Source organism: Harpia harpyja, chromosome 23 (assembly GCF_026419915.1).
Source record: "Harpia harpyja isolate bHarHar1 chromosome 23, bHarHar1 primary haplotype, whole genome shotgun sequence".
In the NCBI taxonomy this organism is placed as follows: domain Eukaryota; kingdom Metazoa; phylum Chordata; class Aves; order Accipitriformes; family Accipitridae; genus Harpia; species Harpia harpyja.
Genome location: NC_068962.1, coordinates 10,619,218 through 10,639,140, shown reverse-complemented (window position 1 = coordinate 10,639,140; position 19,923 = coordinate 10,619,218). Strand labels below are relative to the sequence as shown.

Below are 19,923 nucleotides of genomic sequence, written 5' to 3'. Positions count from 1 at the left end.
CCTATTAAAATGTCTTGATTTTACCATTGCTGTTACTCTTCAAATATATATATAAATTTTTGCCTGTACAAAGGGCAGTCACAGATTTGTCATTCATTTCAGTAATGAAAAGGGTTTACGCCATATGTGTTTATTTTTGACAGGCACAACATATACAGAATTATAGTGGTTAATTTTATCCTTTACAGCAAAAAGATGCTACATGTCTCATGTAAACAGTGAGGCAAAGTATGAAAAGCCTTTAGAATTTGTGATCATGTGTCAGAAGAAAAAGATGTCTTCATGAACAGCATCGCTGCTTAACAATGAAATATACATATTTTTAAATAATAAGTTAATTTTAGTTTGACCAAAATAGTCAGTGATTAAAAGAACCCACAAGCAGCCAGAGTTAAACTGAAGTAATTCCTAATTCCCACCTCCCCCCCCAAAAAAAGCAGTTTAAGAAAAAAACATGTCCAGGTGGCTTATCTTATCAGCCAGTAGGATGAAGCTGAGACTAAATCTACTTATTTAAGACAAAAGCTAGCAATGATCTCAAAAGGGCTTAGTTTGCTGCTTCCCCTTGAGTTGCTGAAAGCAGCTTTTATCTGAACTAAAGTGCCATTCAACAGAAGTTTGGTAGGTATTGCTAGGCTCATTCTGTTTTAATCAAGTTTCTAAATAGTTAATGGTATATGGTATTATTAATAATATATTAAAAAGTATTCAAATAGATTTCAAGTGTTATTCTGACAATGTGTAACTAAGTTGTTGTTTTTTCATTTTTCAGCAGCTGGAACTGGATTCACAGTAAACCTCCATGCAAATCACATGGTAGTAAGGAAAGTGTTGTTCTGATATCCTCAGTGGATTTTCTTTTAGAGATCAGCTATTGATCACATGAACCATGTAGTGATGTTTTGTGACATACCTCCTAATCAGTATTTTCATCTTATACCCTAGTGGTCAAGAACTTGTAAGGCTATGCAGCATACTTTGATGTTAAAGCCCTTAACTTAGCTTTGAAAATGAGTTTTAAATTTTAAAACACCTCTCTCACTTTTCAAAAATATCATTAAAACTTCTGCCTGTAGGTCTTACTCTAGGATTCAGAAACTGCTAGTCCAGCCGTGTTATTCTGTCCAGAATTTGTTTAAAAAACTCCTGTCCTTAAGGTTATAATTAATGTTACATACCAAATGAAAATATCATATTTAACAGAAAGCTAACGATCTCAAGTCAGATTGCATAGGAATTTTGAAGCACAAAACCATACATACACTTTTTTTTTTCTTCATATTCCTCTTAAGAGAAACTTTATAGCACTACAGGGTGGAACTCTTGCTACTAATTTACAGTTTACACACATGGGTAAGTGTCTATAATACTTTCAGAATCTCACAGAATAAACTTTTTGTGTAATCTATGTAGTATGTTGTTGTTTTTATATTTTCTAATTTCTTTGTAATGTTTCAGTTGGAATTAAAATAGACATTTTGGCATATGCTTGGGCATCTGGATGGGTGACAGGTGGTGAAAAGGATAACAAGTATCAGCTGGTGACTTACAGATTCAGTTCCTAACTACAGTAAGGCAAAGCGGTCTGATAATGTGCTTTTGTTGCTTTCCTTGGAAATGGAAAAAGATACGAGTTTATCAAATTGTACATTCTTTGCTGTGCCAAGGCAAGTCTGCTACCAGCAGTACAGTCCCTAATGCTTTAGTCAATATAATCTCAAATAATTAAGGAATGGAGTTCCTACTAGTTTGCTGAGCAGCATGGAGCTTATTCTCAGGGAAATTTTGTTTGGTCATCAGCTTAAGTTTTCGTTTGCTTAAAAACAAATCATTACTCAAAATTCTGCTCCCAGAGTCCCATACCTAACACATTGCCCTCTCAGCCTCAAAATATCTTCAGCTTATATTTATAATAACTATTAGCATCCACTTTAGCTGGGCTACCTGTGTCCAGTATTTTAGACCTTTTTACTTGAGTCACTGACACAGCCCTTGCAAGCCTTTTAATTATTCAGTTGCTGTTGCTCTGAAATTCCTCTGTGCTCTTGCCATATCTGCAGTACTAGCATTTACAACAAGCAGTCACCTCTTCGTACCTCTGGAGCTGAAGTGGCCAACTTTCTCTCTTCATCTGAAGTACTAGAGATGGCTCAGTTGCCAAGAGCTTTGACTTCTCTGAATCGAATGATGACAGAAAGAGGCGTTTTTTTCTTGGTGTTTATATCATAAGCCTTTTACAGGGAAAGTCTCAAAATATAATTGAGTTTGCCCTAGAGCTTTACAAATGATTATTTCTGTCACATCTGCTTTGATGAATTACTAACTAGGATAAAACCTCACAACAACTTGTTTTTCAACTCATGCTTCCAAAACTACAAGTAAAACTCATTTTAAATACACCCTTTTCATCCAAGGTGTCCCTGAGATATGACAATGTAGTGCTCCAGGGAACATGTTTCTCCCACAGGTTAGAAGCAAAGCAAAGCATATTTTTGTTTTACCCAGTTATCTAATAAATAACATGTAATGATAACAACCTCTGCTCGTGCAATTCCCTCTTACACATACAGGGATCAAGGGAATACTGTCACCTGGAATTATTGTTTGCAGCAGAAATCTTGCATGGTCAGTCATACTTTGGGAGCCCTGAAGGTGGTATCTGTTGCATAACTAATACGATTTGACAGGCACAACTGCACTCTCAAAGCTTATGTAGAAGTTGTGTAGCTATAAAGCTAATTAAGAACTGAAGTGACTTAAAACTGTATGAAAATTATTCAGTTGATTGCACTGGTTTTATACTATACTATGACATCAGAACACTAACAAATTTTTTTCATGATAAACAACCCAAGAAAGAGCATTTTTTTGCCATCTGAATAAACATAATCTCAGAGCCTGTCTTATCTGCTGTTTCTCTTTTTGTCTTAATACTTGGGCTATAACACTCAGCCTGACTGAAAAACAGCTGACTCAAAATGACAGCTCTTCATTTATCCCATGTTTATATTTGAGGAGAGGGCAGAAGCCTTGAAAACAAATTCAACAGAAATTTGTAGCCACCGAAGGGATCGCTAGGCGTTACAAATAAAAAAAAGGCAAGGACTTCCCCTGGTGAAGCAGCTGACATACAGTCAGAGCAGAGGCTGGAGGGTGCCTGGGAGAGCGCGAGGCCATCGGGACAGGCAGGCTGACAGCCCTGCCAGATGTGTTGGCAGCAGGACTGCGCAGGGGACGCATACCACAGCGCTCTCACTATTAAATCTCTGCCTCCAGGGATTGGCTTAACAAATGCTGCTTTCTTTGCTTATTGTTCCCAGGAAAGGCCTGCGAGGTTTATTTTTTGTGACCAAATATGCAGAAAATGTATATAGCTAGTCTGCAAGCTGAGGGTATGCCACAAAAATTATGAGACCTCATAGCTGCAATGGTTAACTGTTGAGCATGTGTATACAGTACATTACAGAGTCAGTTGAAATGAAAATACAAACAGTCTCTCATCACCCCCACCCCCCAAAAAAACCCCCTACTGAAAGAAAGGAGAAATTTTGTAAGACAAAAAACCAAATCCATAAAATTCCATTTCAGAGATGCTGCGGAGATTCGGTTTAAAATCTCCTCCTCTGGATTTTCCATCTTTGAACTACAGCTCATTTCAGGAATGAATGAGTGAACTAACCTCTGCATGAAGAAAGAATGGTAAGGCTTTATCATTTTTATTTTACATTCAACACAAGCTATGCTAAACAATCTGCTTTCCCACAAATTTAGATGTAACTCATTTAACATAGGAAATTACTATCTACTACAATTCCCTCAGAGTTTTGTTTTCATCCAATCCAATTTTGTAAAAAAAATTGTACCTTCTTTCTTATTATTCCTTCATTGGAAATGTTGGAAATTCTCCATGCTTTTTAAATGACCAAGGATTCTTTTTAGCAACTTTGCCATTACCGGCACATAAATTTCAACCTTGTTGACTCCCATTAAGAAGACAAAACACTACAAAATTCTGAATGTAATTCACTCGATCTTCTTACTACAGAAGAGCCATAATAATAGTCCTTGATTCTAGCTCAGGTTGAATGCAAGATTTAAATATGTGGGTTAGTGTCAATTTCTGAAATGTTTATTTTTACATTTCTGCTCAAAATGAGAGTTCACTTGCACACAAGTTTTAGGCTGGAAAACATGTACCCTGAAATACTGTATTGTAACAGGACCCAGGTAAGAACAGGAAATCTGTTTGGATCTCAGGACTAAAATTTTGGTCTCTTCACAAATAAAAAAGTTATACTTTCAAAATTGTAGATTAGTCTCTGAATTAGTCTCTTAAAAATATTATCAGATCAGTTTTCACTATGATGCTGTTTGCATGGAGAGTTTTCTGTACTTCTCCACAAATAAATGTAAACCAAATTGATTCAGTCTCCCTTTCTCCCATTTTTATGCAGTGGGCTTTTTTTTTTTAACCCCTTCAAGAAAATTGGCCACTAGTAGTAAATTATATAATAAATAATATGATGTGGGTGGGCCACATCATGTTGAACTTTGACTCACACCATGCCTTCATAGTCAAGGAATAAGGTGCTTTTCTTCAGGTGTGATCTTAGTGGCTCTTACATAGCCACTATAAAGAGAAAAAGGCAAAATATGGTCTAAAATGGCAGACCATGAGTACTTCATAAAATAATTTTATGGAAAATTGGATTGATTTTATTCTAATTAATCAGAAGGATATTTTTCCAGATATTTAAATATTAAATATGTGAAATGGTCACAGAGCAGTAGCATAAGCAGAGAATAAATTGCTGTATTGAAATACAAGACTACAACCTCCTATTGTCAGCTCAGTCTTATTTTATGCTTATCATCCTGCATTTTGTTTTGCAAAATTAAAATAAACACAAAGTTATAAAGGGAATCACCCTGGACAATATGCAAATTATTGAAGCACTTTACAGACTGTACAATGGCTTCAGCACATACACACATACATAGAACTCTCATTGTAAGGCAGATTGAGGTCAGTACATGGCCCTGAGAAATAACCTAAAATAAATCCTGACAGAGAGGATATATGAAGGGTGACTGTAAGAAGCAACACATAGTTACCACTAAACAGAATAGGCCTTGTCTTATAATGTTGGTAAGGAATGCGCAGCTTATTTTGGTGCCAATTCCAGCTTACAAGTCTGGTTGACTTTTAGCATGCCTGACTCACTTTTCAAACTCTTTATTTCTCTAGCTTTGACTTCTTTGTCTGCACAGCATCTTGTTGTTTTCTTCCAGGCAAACTTGACAAAATACAGGGTGACCTTTCCTTCTCCCTCATTTTGGGTAACACATACTGCTCTGACACTTGCCTCCTCCTCTTCTTCCTCAGTATTGTCTCTGGGTAAATTTTATCCATGATGACCCATTCGGTTATTAATAATAGGTCAACAAGTCTGCTGCTCTGATTCAGAACACATCCTTCCTTCCACAGTAAAATCATATTTTTCCCCTTTCAGAATTTGAAATGGCATACTAAGTAACTGACATTAAATAATTTAATATTTTAAATATACTTAAAAACTAAAAAAAGTAATTTTTTCATTACTTTATAAAATCAAGTGAAAAGTATCTGATATTTTGGCTGTTTTCCACTGTTTCCCATTTTTTTTATGAATTTGCTCAGTGTGTAAAATATTTTAGAAAAGGAGGACAGTGAAAATGTAAACAGCCTTAATTCTATTATTTTGAATAACAACCCCCAAACTTCAGAATATTATATATACTTGGTTCTAACAAAAAATCATTAAGTTAAAAAGTTGGGGGTTTTCTTCTTTTTATCAGAAAAAGATTTGTCAAGCTAAAAACAGAATCAAGTCTACTAAATGACCTCATCCATCAACTGATCTCTTCGCATAAACTATGTTTGATCTTTTTCCTGGCAAGAATAGGTGCTAACTGAAGCTTGCATATGCAAATATTAGATTTTCTGGGTTGGATTTCTCTCACCTAATTTGAAAGGTATGTTGTATTAAAATCTATATCCAAGCTGGTCACCCAAGAGCACCAAAGGGGAATAAAGGAACTTGTAGGATGTGATTGACCCAACATGCTATAGATATCTCTTCTGGGTTGAAAAGAACTACACCTTTGAATTCCTTATTTTTCTATATAGGACTTCTATAAAGGCAATTGGGAAAACTCTTTCTCCTACACTATAGAAGTCTGCTTCTGGTCTGACCAGTATAACTAAAGCTTGTTAGAGAGAAGTAAATAAAATTCCCAACTTTAGCTATCAGGGATCACTTTACAGTTGGTATCACTGGTGGCAATCACCACCCTCACTCTGCCCCCAAAAATAAAATTGTGGAAATAACAACTATAAATTGGTAGTAATTATCCCACTCTTCTAGGCGCTAGTATTCAACTGGAGTAGTATGGGGTGGTTTGGTTGTTGGGGAAGACAAGACAAGTGACCAGTCAGGATGAACACCAGAAAGTTCAAATAAGAATATAATGAAATGTAGGGGAGAGAGTGTCTGTAAGATGGTTTAAAAAGGACAGATTGTTTTCTCTAGAAAAGAGAAGTTTAACTGAGGATGAAGTATTGTTGCTCCAATAAGCAAAAGGTTGTTTGTTATAATGACAAGAGTGATTATTCTCTGTGTGCATTAAGAATGGGGCATAAATAACTACGTTAAACTGCAGCTAAGGCAGTTCAGGGCGGTATTAGGAAAACCCTTTATAAGAATAGTTAAGCAAAAAAACTGGCTATATAGGAACTGTGTAGTGACATGCTTTCAGTGACAATTCAGACAAATATCTGTAAGGGTTTATGGTCTTGTATCAAAGAATGATGATGGAATAAATGACATTTGGAAGATACTTTTATTTTTTGAGTCCATGACAATGAATCCATATATACAGTTTCACTACTGTGAATTCTACTTTACCTTCTATTGGTGGATCCTTTAATTTAGATGACTACAGCATATATTTACTTCTATGATGAAATTGCATTTACACATAGCACTTTATTGGTGTCTCTGGTGGAGTTAATTTAAGCCATGGATTTAACTAATTTGCTTCCTGTTTGATAAGAAATGTAAGATATATGTGGTTTGTTTTGTAGAAATGTTTTACTGATGCTTTGACTGAAAACAAATTACTTTTTCTTCTTATGTTGATTTGCTCTCTTTCCAATTAGTCTAAACTGTTATCTAATATCCACAAAGTACAAATATGTACCTCAAGCAGGAATCCCAATTTTGCTTTTTCCAGCAATCTAACAGAACATTTGGCTTTTTTATGTACAATAGAAATAACATTAAAATTTGCTCAAACCTTGTTTTATATACTGAGATTGTTAACAGTAATCTTTCATTTGGTCTATACTATTACAATCAAATTTAAAAACTTCAGTAGAGAAAACAATATCATTAGTTGAGATGTTCTTCATCAAGAAATTTGATGAATTGGTAATTAAAGATAAATTGGTAATTACTGACATAGACTTTGTCCTGAGGAAAAATATACAATGTACTTACAGACGCCAGGAACACCAAATTAAAGAATGGCATTTTCTATATCAGAAACTGCACAACCAACAAAGATCTGACTAGCCTCTGTGCCTCACATTTTAAAGATAAAGGAATAATAAAACATCTTAAAATGATGTTAACATTCAGACATTGGCAATTTCATCCATGTGCTCTTGCCCACTACTAAAGTCTTTTAAAAATTTTCTTTTTTTTTATAAGAATAGAGGATAATTGATGTAAAACACATAGCAGTTTTTTAATTCTGAAAATGTAGTGAGTAAACTTATCTTTTTCTCTGTAAAGAAAGAAGTTGATAAAGTCCAGTAGTTAATAGTGATAATAATAAAAATATTTGTTATCCTAAAGGATTTTATTTGAGTCAGCAAAAATAATAGAGTCTTGATGATTTCAGAAAAACAGGACACTAAATCAGAAATTTTGATGAAAGGATGTTTTCACTGATGTGCAATAATGTGCTGTGTTCATGAGAGGAGAAAAAAATTTATAAATTACATCTTCTATACATAGTGTACTCTTGGCTATAAGAAGTAGTTCAATATGTAAGAAAAAACACTGCTTATCAAGAGCTCGGCAGGACTCCGGTGATTGCATTCAATAAATAAAGAAGTTACATCAAAATAAGGCCTCATTAGCTATAAATTTTTGAGCTGCCTACTGGACAGGTGGTCCAGAGGGTGCTTCTACTCAGAGCCCAGGCCATTCATGCCTTTCTGTCCACATCTTGTTATTTAGTCCTTCAGGCATGGGTAGTGCCTGTGCACTACCAGAGAACAGCATGACTACCAGCAGGACTGTACCCCAAAATTGGGGTCTAGTCCGTGACTTCCAAAAACTGGTGTGGTATCTGTTCTGATGAAAAATGTATGCACATTCCTGAGTTTTGTTGCATGTCTTGCCAGAACTACTGGTGTATGCATATGATCACCTCACATAAACATTACACAATATATGAACTAGAAGCCACTTTTGTTAATTTAGTTCTATAACTTAGAAGACTCCAGCTAACACTACCTGTATTTCTCCATAAAAATGAAAACTCAGAAATGGGCAAGCACGGAGATTTTTTTTTAAGTTATGTTTAAAATATTTACTACAAGCATGTCTCACAGAAAGGTTTGCTACCTAATCTTCACACACACACTTCAGAAGCAGTTGGGCTTGTTTGAAGTGTGACTGTCACTTTGAAAGCTAAATCAGATTTGCTGATCCAGATCTAGTGCTCTAAATGAAAGTTACACTTCAGACAAGCCCAGTTGCCTTTGAGGTGCTGTAGAGCTACTGTTTCTGTTTGAAGTTCATTATCCTACTACATTACTGCCAATTCAATGTTACATCTGTCCCCTTTTACTATGTTGTGTCTCCAGATAACTAAATAAACACAGATGATAATGTTCAGGACAGAGTATACGTGACAGCTTTGAGCTCTTCTATTCAGGAAAGCTCAGTTTAGGATTACAGCTAACACCACAAGATCTGAAAGAGTTATATGAAGGGGAGAGGAAATAAAAATTACCTTTCTAAGGTAGTGTTTTAGTGAAATACATGCACACTCACAAACACACACATACAGACTATTAAATACTTTCAGAAGATACATTTAGATCTCATAACCCACTAGACTCAGACTATAACTCAGCCCTTCTTTATCACTCTGCGTTTGCAGTAGCTAACATCAAGAGAAATTGAAAACACGATTTTAATAATACTGATTCTCAGAAATCCTGGTGTATTTGCAACATAAACAAACCATGTTTATATTATGCCTCCCCTGTGAGATGGAATGCATACAGACTCATTCCTACCTGCCCATAGATAACATCTGTCAGATTCACTGCATAGAAATACTTCACAAACTTCTTACATTTTACTGTATGATATTCAGTTTATGATTTGTATTTCTCCAAGATGTGCTAACCCCAACGTTCAGAAATTTAAAAAAAAAAATCCAAACCAAAACAAAAACCCCAAACTAGGTAACGTGTATAAAAGTGTATGTTAGATACATATTTTTCCCTGGGTATATTTATTTACAGTATATTTCCAGAAACAAGACCATTATAAAAATGACAAGTAAACATCCAAACAAAGACAAACACCAGAAATCCAACATATTGTGGATCCAAACAGTGGAACACTTGTTTCAGAGCATGGTCATAATTGCCAGCTGGGTTGAAATGTATTAGTACTGTAACCTCATCAATCTTCCTAAAGTTGCTTGTATACCTATATATTATCATGCAATATTGCTAAATCAGATAATGTTCTATCTTTCCTAAACTGGCTATTTATATTTCTCATGACAACCACAAGACAGCAACCACAATATACAACTAGACATGTGCTGAAGCTTGGGGTCCCATAGCAGTTCAGAGTGCTTCAAAACCTTACAGCTATATTCTCCTCCTTTTGCCCCAGTACCCCTCTTCCTGAAGCCTGTTGATGCAAAGAAATCAAACTCAGTCACAACAGTGGAAAAACTTTGAAGGATTTAGCTCCTTAAAAGTCAGTCCCTAGACCCAACCCCTCAATTCCTTGAAGCCAATTTATAATTGAAAAGCATATTAATTTAAGAGGAAAATTTTTACTGTAGCTAGGCAGAAAGCCACAGTTAGGGCTCATGAGCTTATGGGCAGCTCTCACACAGGCACTCCTTCCTCCGTCTCTAGCCAGGATGACTTACTCTGGTACCTCTCCCGGCCCGGTAGCAGTGGATGAAATCATGATGCCACAACATGACTCTAAGTGCCAGCATTCACAAATGAGATTAAGATTGTTAGGTTTAAGTATCACCAAAGTATCCATGATGGTAGCCCTGTATTAAACTCTCTGCTTGCCCTGATAAACTGATAAGCAATTAAGAGTTAATAGCAATTAACTTGCTCCAACAGCTTATTCCGTCAGGTTTCTGAATGTGGTTAATGCTTTCTTTGATGGGCAACTGGGCAAAAGGTGGAGATAAATTTATAAATAATTATGTGGAAGTATCTCTTCAATAAAACAGAAAGCAAATAAAAGTAAATAAAGTAAATAAAGGAATCTCCCTTCACTCATCAACTATTTGGCGTATCTACAAAAAAAAAAAGTCATCATGTGAGAAGTCTGAGAAAAAAGTGATGATTGCAATCAAAAGGATACTAAAATTCAGCGAAAAGCAAAACTTAATAGATGACAGTCTTTCTGGAAGACAATTTCTTATACTAGTTTAGGGTTGGTAAAACTGAGCAGTTGCTTGTTTGCATAAATTACCAACAAAACTCTATAGTAAGCCGTTTATGTTAAACATTTACCTTTTAGCTCCTTTGTAAAAGAGGAAAATTTCTTATCATTGTAAAGAAATATTTCAATCAAGAGAAATGGGATTTGGTACTTTTGATATGGAGAAAAGTAGATCATGAATTAAGGCTACAGCACTGCATCATGCCACCCATATATGAAAATAAATTTCCCAGTCATAAAAGCAAGATTTTTCTAAGCAGGAAGAACATAAATCCTGCAGAAAATGATGCTTCACTAGTTCCCCATTCTCTAGGGAATGTATGTGCTTTGCTACTTGTAACAAAAGCAGAGGGACTTAGTTAAGTGTAGTAAAGATAACTAATAATTACAGCAATCATACTGTACTACACTTTGTAAACTTTGATTTAGAGACCTGCAATCCTCTCAGTCTGAAGCCCTGAAATATCTGGCACCACAAAAAGGTAATTGCCTGCAATATATTTAGTATATAGCCATCACCCATTAGTTTACTAAAAAACTTGAATATATCTGTTTCAGGCAGAGATCTAGTTTAGCACTTTTGAGTTTATATTGTTTAACAAAGGTTGTGACGAGGAGGAGGTAAAAAATGAAAGAATCCCAGGCATCAGAAATAAGGCAGAAGATAACTCCAGAGATTCTTGTTACATGCCAAAATCTACATCCTAGCTGCCCGTAAAACACTGTCCCAGGTGTGGCCATGCAGCCTGCAACTCAGCCCACCTTCAGCTCTCTCACAGCTACCATAGCTATCTCTGTCTGTAAACTGTCTGCGGGTAACCTCATAAATTTTCCTAAATTTGTCCTAAATCCCTGCCTGGGTGCTAAACCACCTAACAGTTTGGAAAGGTATTGCCTTAGTATACCTGGGCAGAGTCTTGACCTGCTTGATGAACTGAAAATCAGACTTCTTTGCCAGCCAAAAGGTTAGCTGCCTGCACTGTATTTAGTATATAATCATCACATATGAATTTACTAAAAGTCTTGAAGGTATCTACGTAGGCAGATATCTATTTTAGCACTACTGGAATGCAAGAAAATCAGTTAATATTACGGAACTGAAAGTACCACCTTGAGGCATCTCTTCTCCTTCTCATCTTTTTTGAAACAATTGGTTTTCAATATTCTGTAAAGCTGTGTGTTATCTAACATTTCCATTTCCAGTTTCTATTATTCAAAATTTTATTACCAACTTTATGAATAAGCCACTAAGCTACCGTATAAGTTAATACAATATTTTTATTTAAAGTGAACTATATATGCCTTATACACTAAGAAAGCAATGTATTCTAATGTGGGAGAGAGTAAACGGACATCTAAGAAAAGTACAGTTCCTTCTTTAAATTTTGGAGTTATTTTTCAACTGCATTCAGTGGCCAAAAATAACAAGACTAAATGAATTAAAATGCAGTGACAACATTTCAGTGTTCATTACCCTCTTTTAGACCTTTTCGGAAACAAAAACCAAAAACCAAACAACCCAAAACCCAAAGCAATGCAATCATATCAAAAGACTTTCTCAACAGGAAAAAATGAAATATGAGAAATGAACAAGGCCTCTCTCCAAAAATAAAGGGGATAATAAAAGCTACCATTTTTTGCACTTAATATACATAGACACACAAGTCCATATCTACTGAAATAGAAATACTTGAAAATATCCTTCCCCTCGGATCATGCTGAGCTTTGCATAAAGTTGTATCTTCTGTTTTGCCTCAGGAAGCCTATTCAACTTGATTTCCTCTTTTTCTACAAACTATGTCAAGATTTAAACTATTTTATTTGTCTGTTATTAGGTAGCTTATGTAAAACTGTATGAACATATGTGCATGCAGTCTTTACTAGATCTTCAAACAACAGTTTGCATAAGAACTTACACATATCTTAATTTTTAAATATAAATGAAAAGTTTTATTTCTTTTAAATTATTCTCTAATGGCCTTCTCTGTAATAACTGGATAGTATTTCATAGATATCTTTATAAAACATTTTAAAACAAATCTTTGTTTTGGTATCAGAGAATTAATTATGTAATAAAAAGAATTATTCATATGACCAATGTCTTCTTCACCTTTCCTATGTGCAGTATCATGTTTCTGTTTGTCTATTGATGAGATTTCCATATTAGGACTTCTGTATTCCAGAATACTTGACAAAGAAGGTGAATTTGACAAACTTCAGCTTTATTATCTGAATGTGGTCATTTGGACTTGTTAAGGAAAAAGGGAGATGCATGTACGAACTGCTTAACATGTTCTTTTTGTTCTTCCAAGAATATTTGCTGCATTTTGCAATATTGCTGATTCTGTGAGATCAATCAATGAACCCCTACAAAGAAATAAAGGTCACAGAAGACAGGCAAGGGTGATGTGCTCATGAAGGTCAGAAAAGAATGTTGGAAGTGGCCACAGCTATCATAAAGAGAGCTAAACTTAACACCAAGGAGACTGAAGGGTGGCCTTTATTGTAGACAAATGGCTGTATCAGTTGAGTGGGTCAACTGTTTATGTAAATGGCCTTCTCTAAAATAATCAATAGAAAGTATTATCTTCCTAAGTCAGACCGGCCAACATGGGGGAGCAGTATATGTGTCTCAGCCCAACAAAGAGTATAAATATTGAGCAAACAGGAAAAGTGACTTTGAAGAGAGCAGCAGGTTTGAGGTGGCTTCAACCTATGTATTCCTTCCCAGCAACTAGGAATGCCCAATGCCATAAAAGCTTAGAGAGAACGGTTATGGGAATTATGTTCATTATCTGATTTCACTGTATAGTGTGATTGGTATATTGTGCTTGCATTGCGATTTCAGAATATTGCTGTATCACTTTTCTAAATCAAAATCCCAGGAAATGTCAAATACCTTCAAACAAGTAAATTTGGTATTAAACCTTAAACCTTCCTCATACGTAATATCTAAAAGAACCTGGTCAGAGATTATTGGGCTCTGATATTCTGAAAACTCAGCAGTAGCAATTCAATAGCTCTGTCAGATTTCTTCACTTCTTTAGAAACTGATGATATTATGTAGGCATGTGTGGAGAATGTTAGTTTATGTTGGGGCTCTACTAAAAGGAGAGACCATGGGACCACATTGTGGATACAGTCAGAGTTTCAAAGCATCTGAATAAAACTACCGCTCCGAGGGACTGCAAAATGTTTCCAGAAGCCTCGACTGCATTGGCAAACCTCTTAGGAGTAACAATATATGAATGATTTGGACTCAAAAGCTTTTTCCGTGAATTGAATTTCTGTTGAGTTGAAATAGGTTTCTATGGTAGCAGTAATGTCATAAACGATTCCCCATGGCTTGAAAGTACCAGGCGGCAATGCCTCTAGCACCTACTGCACTATCTTCAATCAAGAAAAAAAAATCATGCTGCGACCCAGATAAGAGATGTGCATCATCAGCCACACCCTCCATCGGATCTGTTAATGTGGCAAGGCTAACCATGTCAGAAAGTTAGCCCCTCACAGTAAATCTTGCTAAACTAGATCACAAAAACGCCTTAATATTTTGGGAACTTTTAATTCCAAAAAGTAATCTGCATCTTGATACCTAAATCCAGTGAATGGATTCCTCCTCAAGGATGGAATTATCCATTTATATAGTTGGGATTCCTCTACCCTGACTTTGGAGTCTGACTTCAGACAGTTCTCTCAAAAGTCAGTCAGGCTTAGAAGTTTAAGCCAGTAAACTTTTTTGAAGGGACAAGAACTAAACTATCAAAACTTGACAAAGAAAGCTGGTGCTTTTATGTAATTTGAAAATATTAAGAAACCCAAATATATCATCCCATACATACATAGCTTTGGAAATTTTTGCCACCAGCAGTACAATACTTGGAAACACCTTCTCTTTAAGGTCAGATATATTGGGTGTTGTCTCTGGCTGATCCAAGTGAAAGTAATATAAATTTCCTTTCAGTCCTTATGCTATAACATTCCATACACACAAAAAATTTATTTCATATTAAATAATTTTTATAAATTTGCAGTAGAAACCCTACCCAAGGCCTAGTATTTCATCACACTGTGTGGTATGAAAGCAGAGAAAGGTATGGTTTCTCTCCGAAGGAATTTATAATCTCAGTATAAAAAAAGAGGCAGTAAATTGTGAGGGACAAGTCAGAGACAATGTGACAACATGACAGATAATTGGCTTCAGCTACATACTGCATAATCATTTTTCCTGATAAATCAACAGAAATGAGAAAAGATAGACATCACAGCCACCTGGGCTGACAAACAAACAGTAATCCCAGGGGAGAGCTGAATTATATGCTTTCATACAGTAGAACCTAGAGCTTGATGGGTCTGTATTGTGTGTGTTCTTCAGTGCTTTGATTGCTAACTCTTCCTTTACAGAGTCGTGGGCCAGCAACATGGGCCATGCAACCTTTTGATATGGCTCACTTTTCAGTGGGAACTCTCATTTCCGCTCTCTTTCTCATCTTTATGTTGAACTAACATTGTGAGTGTAAACACAGGAAATACATTCCTCCTTTTCCTGATTAACAGTAAAGTCATCTTTTCAGCAAAATGAAGCAGCTTTGAAAAGTGCATTAAATTGTAAGCAGGAAAGTGAATGAACAAAACAATAGCAAAAATATGAAAAATAACTGAAACTGGTGGGAATAAAAGTAAAATATGTAAACAGTAGCTAACAATGTTATAAGTGAAAAAAACCCCAGGGTAAGAAATTCAACAAGACAGAAGTAACCTCCAGATTTCAGTAATCTTCTACAATGGAATGACATAACAATTAATTAAAAATATGTGTAACATACAAGGAAAAGAATAGTATATAGAAATAGCAATGAAGAATGTAAGAACAAATGTATTATTGCAAGGCACATGGGCTTTCTGACAGGAATGAGAATTAACCATGCCTGTGTGTGTTTATGAAGACCTAGGTAACAGCCGTACATTCTTCTATAGACCACCAAAACTGCAAGTGGAAACTTGATACACTTCAAGGGTAAGGGCAAAATTACATACTCTGGCCAAACCTATGCTAATTACACTTCCTTAGCCTTCAAAACAGGGTAACTACTGGCAAATTACTCAGTGGCTTGCTATCTCTGGGTCATGACAACTCCCAAACCAAACCTGGGAATTGCTTTGGGTGAGAGCTAGTTGTCCTGGGAATAAATTGTGCTGGGACCATTCTAACAGCTTACAGCCATGGACAATCACCTCCAGCCACAGGCAATCTCCACAGTGCAGCAGTAGCTTAGAGTCAGGGCTGTCCACTACTGCAGTGTTCCTGAAGAGAGATTAAACAAAGACTATAAGATCCTTGCATCCAAGGATAGGAAAGTATAGGGCAGAACAACAAGAAAAAACTGTTCTGTGCTTCCCTTCCCTTTGAGGGCCTTCTGGGATAAGCAGCAGTGTACATTTATGCCAGCTACAGAGATGTCTGTCTCCACAGCCTGCAATTCCCAAATTGCATCATGAGCTGTCCACACGGCTGGCAGAATAAAAAAAAAAATCTGCAGATGGCTGTTGTAGCATCTGGTTGAGATTTAAGAGTCAAGATGTCCTGCAGTGGCTTCCTGTCCCTGACTCCCTGACTGTGCTAGGAATTCCTAAGTGTTTGCCATAGCATTGCCACTTCACTCTCCTTCCTGGTCCTGATCTTGGGCAAATGCTTTTGTTCAGGCCAAATAAAGTTCATCTCCTCTGCTCACAGCTGCAGAGTGCATGATACCACGAGCTGTGACAGAGATACTGTCTGAAGAAGACCTCATCCTCAGGTACAGCTCCAGAGTGAAGAATAAAAGCACACACTTTGCTACAAGTCAGATCTTCATAAAAATGTAATTTTCTATGGGAACCTGTACAAACCCTTTTTGTTCCTTAGACACACTAATAAATGAATAACCACAAAAATGTCATAATTTTTGTCATGTCAGAATAAAATATTTTAAGGGGAGACCAAGAAGTGGAGAGAATGACATGCCTTCTGGGATACCTTTGGAGGATTTTGGACTAGCTATAATATATAGAAACAAGTCACACATTTTTAATTACCAAAAAGGAACTATACTGCAAGATAGTCCCTGAAAACCTGTCTCCTTACCTTGTAAGGCATATTTTCTTTGCAGAATTAACTAAATCTATTGCATGCTAAAACTGTCCCCAGGTGTATGCCACCTGGACAGCTGGTGCTGGAGTTGGAGGTTAAATGAGATCTCCAAACTGTACCACTCTAACAGCTCAGACTTGTCCTCAAAGGGATGTAAGAACAGGAAAATTAACATGTTATGGGATGTTATGCTGTTTGTGGGCAGGAGGTCATAAGACCAGACTGTCCTATGGAAAAGAAAGGTAAAACAGTATCTAGGAAGTACATGGGGTTTTCCTACAGTAGCTCCCACGAAGTAATGTTGTTCCTACGTGTGAGCAGTATGCTTGTTTCTGGTGACTGTGTAATACACAGGATTGAGACTCACTATTGTTCCCAGTCTTTTCCTGCCTCCTGGAGAAAAAATAGACCTAGCATGGATGAATCGTGACTGCAAAATGCAATTTGATACAGGCTATGTCATATAGATCACATTATATATATCAATTTAGAAATATTAAACAGATTATGACCTCTTAGTCCTATTTTTACCCTTCATCTACTTTTACCATTTTCATTTGGGTTTGGGTTCTGAGTTAAAACAGGTGTAAATGTGTGAGAAAATCAAAATGAGGAAAGACTCCCAGTGTGACTGCATAGCCTTGTGTCAAACTTCCCAGCTACAGTCCATGTAATTTATGACAAACCATATTCTTTTAAATAGCCAGGCAGGTAATTCACATATTGATGAACTGGATCTAATAGTAAACAATACATCTTGAGAAACTGCATCTTTTCAAAGATGTTGTTTAAACATAGAGTCATCAATCAAAATTGATTCCTTTTCAAGGTAAATATTGATGCCTACCCAATATTTTAAAATCAATTGAGTTGAACAAGTGGTTAGTTCTGTATCTATGGTCCTGTTGGAGCTGGTCCAGAGGAGGGCCACAGAAATGATCAGAGGGATGGAACAACTCTTCTATTAAGAAAGGCTGAGAGAGTTGGGGTTATTCAGCCTGGAGAAGAGAAGGGTCTGGGGAGACCTTATTGCAGCCTTTCAGTGCTTGAAGGGGGATTATAAGAAAGATGGGGACAAACTTTTTAGAAGGGCGTGTTGCAATAGGACAAGGGGTAATGGTTTTAAACTAAAAGAGGGTATATTCAGACTAGATATAAGGAAGAAATTTTTTACGATGAGGGTGGTGAAACACTGGAACAGGTTGCGCAGAGAGGTGGTTGATGCCCCATCCCTGGAAACATTCCAGGTCAGGTTGGACAGGGCTCTGAGCAACCTGATCCAGTTGAAGATGTCCCTGGTAATTGCAGGGGGGTTGGACTAGATGACCATTAAAGGTCTCTTCCAACCCAAACTATTCTATAATTCTATGATTCTATGATTCTGTTTTCATCTCCTTTAAGAGAAATATCAAAGACATTGTTTATGGAACAAATAAAAACATATTATGAAATTTGAGGATGATATTTGAAAAAGAAAATTAATTTAAAGGTAACAGTTCCTAATAAAGCTTCAGTAATGATACCTGCCCCAAAAAAACCTCAAAAATCCTTCAGAAACTAAATGGAAATATAAAACTCCTTCCGCATGACGGCCAAAAGAAATAGATTTCCAGTGTAAGCTTAAGCTAATAATATTTCAGTAACTTTCTAATTATTTTGCTTTAGCAAAATAGTAGATCAAAGAGACAAAGTGCCAAATTTTCATCTGATGAAAATGAGCAAAATATATTGAAGTCAATAGTAAAGTGCTGATTTAATTCACCAGAAAAATTAGACCATTCTAAGAGATACTTCTATCACTTTTGAAATCCAGTAAGGCTTTTTTCACAATATACATGTGATGGATGCACTTGACCCCTGCTTAACCAAACCAGCAGCAGTTTGGTACAGGCTCCAAAGGAGGTAAAGGCCTGAGCATAGCCGGGCCAAGAACTCCTCTAGGAAACCCACAAAGGAGCAGAGAGACACAAAGTTGTGGGTACAAGGAGTCTCATGCATACCTCTCCCATTGTATGCAATCTGACTACAAGCCAACCACTTTATCCCATAAATATCACAGCCTAAGTGAGCCTTCTTTGAGCTCTCCCTGCTAGGCAGTGTGGCTGCATAGTGGTCATCCCCAGCAACAATATCTTTTACCAGTGACAGAATGTTGGATGAGCCCGATTTGAATTCTCCCCGGACAGCAACTGGACTGCATGCCAGGCAACTCGCCCCTTGAGCATGGACGTCTCTCAATATTATGAGATACTAGTCTTTTAGCTTAAATAAGTCAGTTTTAAATAGAATGAATCACTTAGAGTTATCATGTTGTGTGATTTAGTATGCTGTTTGCTTAGGTTTACTTACTTAGCATGAGAAGCTAGATTTGTTGAAATATTAAGCCGCAGCCATAAACCTTAGCTTAGATTTACTGAACAGGTACCTACTTAGTCAAAACAGGGGCCTCCAGAGCCAACAGAGATCAGGAGATAAGAAGGCTTCAAGGCTACAACCATCAACAGCACCTGCAACTCAACAAGATAACAAACAGCTTGCCTGGAGACAGTGAAGGAATCCAATAAGGAGTCAGACGGTGTCAGACCAGAATCACTATGGGACCAAAGGGTGTGTGTAAGATGCATGAAGAGTGTGTGAGGGGCAGGTGAATAGTCTTACAGACTATTATACCTTACAGGGTATAAGTGCCCAGGGATTTCTTTGTTCGGGTCCTTCCTCTCCTTCTCCTTCTCCTTCTCCTTCTCCTTCTCCTTCTCCTTCTCCTCCTTCTCCTTCCCCCCTTCCTTCCACCGGTCCCTCCCTGGAGGCACTCAGCGGGAGCTGGTCCTGCTGCTGTACCACTTTATTAAATTATTTATTTTTCTAAGACTCGATGCCTGAGAGTCCATTTTGGGAAACTGAGGGCTTGAACTTCAGAGCAAACTAACACTGGATGCCTAGATGGATCGCTAAGTGATTAATAGCATGCTAAACTTTGAAATCCTCAGTAAGGGATTTAAAGGATTGATTGTGCACATATAA

The 19,923-nt window shown here is 36.7% G+C and overlaps 1 protein-coding gene across 12 annotated transcripts in view; it reads right to left on the bottom strand.

The window, feature by feature from the left end:
* PPFIA2 (PTPRF interacting protein alpha 2) overlaps positions 1-19,923 on the bottom strand; it is a 355,332-nt gene that overhangs the window by 133,801 nt on the left and 201,608 nt on the right. The window lies entirely within an intron of this gene.